Here is a 2,998-nt window from a genome sequence, read left to right on the forward strand (position 1 = left end):
TAGGAGATATATCTAATGTAAATGACGAGTTAATGGGTGCAGCACACCAACATGGCACATGTATACATATGTAACAAACCTGCACATTGTGCACACGCACCCTAGAACTTAAAGTATAATAAAATAATAAAAAATTAAAAACAGACACAAAACAAAACAAAATTAGGCCCGGCGTGGAGGCTCATGCTTGTAATCCCAGCCCTTTGGGAGGCTGAGGCGGGCAGATCACCTGAGGTCAGGAGTTTGAGACCAGCGTGGCCAACATGGTGAAACCCTGTCTCTACAAAAAATACAAAAATTAGCCAGGCGTGGTGGCAGGCGCCTATAATCCCAGAGACTCGGGAGGCTGAGACAGGAGAACTGCTTGAGCCCAGGAGGTGGAGGTTGCAGTGAGCTGAGATCACGCTATCACACTCCAGCCTGGGGGACAAGAGTGAGACTTCATTTCAAAAAAAAAAAAAAAAGAGAGAGAGAGAGAAAGAGAAATTAATAGAATGACCTAGTCAGACTCATCCCCAGGCAGAGAAACGGGTCACATGTAAAGGGAATCAGGCTTTAGGGAAATATAGAATTATTCAAAAAATTAAAAACATGACCTATTTTACAGTTCTCCTCATGCTATAAATACACATTGCCTCCTCAGACCTCTGTCATATGCAAAGATCAAGCCGAATCAAACCACTTAGGGCTAGGCACATTTAAAAAAACCTTTTTTAAAGGTAGGAATTACACAAGTTAAACTAACTCCAGTATATAATAATAATAAATCAGGTATAAAATACTAAGTAAAGTTACTATACATGGTAGATCTTTTATCATTCAGTTTAATTTCACTGGAGTTTAAAGATGACACAATTCTTAATCTTGTAATGTGAATGTAGCATATGTAATTTATACAGACATACTTTACTTGTCACTCATTCTCATTCTTTCATCTTTCCTGGAAAATAAAATGAGAGCATTATTTGGTTACTACTTCTTTGTTAAAACTTTCATGATTCTCTCTCTCTCTCTCTCTCTCTCTCACACACACACACACACACACACACACACAGACAGAGAGAGAGAGAATGTGTCAGCTGTCCTGAGCAATGATCCAGAAAAAACGACGTTTCTGATGAACAAGTTTAAGAGTAGTATTTTAATTCTTCAGTCACTTTTTATTGAAGTGTTGCACATACATAAAAGTATGCAAATCATAAGTACACAATTCAATGAAATTTCACTATGTGAATATCTCTGTAATCAGTACCTTCTGTGCTATTTGATATAGCCAGATGTGACTATTTAAATTTAAATCAATTGAAATTAAATACGGTTAAAAATTCCGCTTTTTATTTTCAGACGAGATGGAGTAACAGGGACCAGATTTATCATTTTAATGGGAACAACTAAAAAATTATAAAAATGTATGAAATAAATGGTTGTAATGATATTGAACCTCAGGCAACAAAAGAGAAAAACCAGTAAGGTGAGCTCTACTATTGCCTTAGCTTACCGCTTGGAGGAGATGTTTAGGAAGCAACTAGCAAAGTGAGAGGAAACTCAAGCAGAGCCTGTGTCCTTGAGTTGATGAGATGGACATGGGTTTTCTCAGAGTTCAAGGCTGAGTAGAGTTCACAGAGCAAAATATCAGAGAAGAGAGAGCCGCACGGAGAAAGAACCCTGGAAATTTACAGAGGGTCTTTCTCAGAGTGTTCTGTTGAGTATTTATCCATAGTTATGTGTGAGAAAATTACCTAAGGCCAGAGAAAGAACCACTTGAAAGAATTAGAGGGAAACGTGCTCAACACTCTCCTAGGAATAGTGTTGGCCTTTAACAGCTGGACTAGGAACATCATTAACATAATTAGGGACAGGTTAGAGTAGTAAGACATGTATTGATTCAGTATTGGGAAAAAACTGTCTGTACCTGAAAGAGAATGCCACCAAATGATATGCAAGCAAAAATGTAAAAGCAGTCCTTCAAGCAGAAGAAAAATGATTTCAGATAGACACTCGAACTTCCACAGAGGAGTAAAGTGCCATAAGTCATAACTACATAGATTAATATAATGTATTTTATTCTTACTATTTAAACCTATATAAAAGATAGTCAACTGTTTAAAACAAAATAATAACAATGTAATGTAAGGTTATACCACATGTAGTAGCAAAATGAATAACACAACGGCAGGAAGCAGAGAAATGGAAGTTTCTATTGTATGCTATACATGAAGTAAAGACTCTTACTTGAGGGGAGACTGGTAAGTCAAAAATATATATTATAAACTCCAAAGCAACCACTGAAGTAACATAAGAGTGATATAACTAATAATCCAACAACAAAGATAAAATGGGATCATAAAAAAAGAAAAAGAAGAAAAATAAAATAAGCAAATGTGACAACCAGAAAATAAAGAGAAAGATGGCAGGTTTAAACACAACCATATACATATTCACCTTAAATGATAATTGTCCAAATACCTAAAAAGTAGAATTTTTAACACTGAACAAGAAAGGAAGGCCCTACAACATGCCACTTACAAGGAACTCACCTTACGTATAACGATACAAATAGGTTAAAAGTAAAATGATGTTAAAATATACTGTTGACAGTAAACAGAAGACAGCTAGAATGGTTTTATTAATACCAAAAAAGGTAAATTTCAGACAAGTAAATTACCAGGGGGAGAAAGGTAATTTCCTAATAATAAACTGCTTCATTCATCAAAAAGGCATAACAGTTCTAAATGTTTTGCACCACATAAATGAGTTCAAAATATATGAAGCAAAACCAACAGAAATGCAAAGAGATATAAATAAACACAAAAGTATATTTGGAGATTTCAACACTCTTTTTCAGTTATTGGTAGAACAAGCAACAAAATATAGAAGACCTGAACAATACAAATAACCCACCTTGATCTAACAGACGAGTATAAAACATTCCACCCGAAAACATGAGAACATACATTCTTTTTAGGTGCCCACACTGCATTTTCAAGTACCCAGAAAA

Source organism: Mandrillus leucophaeus, unplaced genomic scaffold (assembly GCF_000951045.1).
Source record: "Mandrillus leucophaeus isolate KB7577 unplaced genomic scaffold, Mleu.le_1.0 Scaffold1222, whole genome shotgun sequence".
Classification (NCBI taxonomy): domain Eukaryota; kingdom Metazoa; phylum Chordata; class Mammalia; order Primates; family Cercopithecidae; genus Mandrillus; species Mandrillus leucophaeus.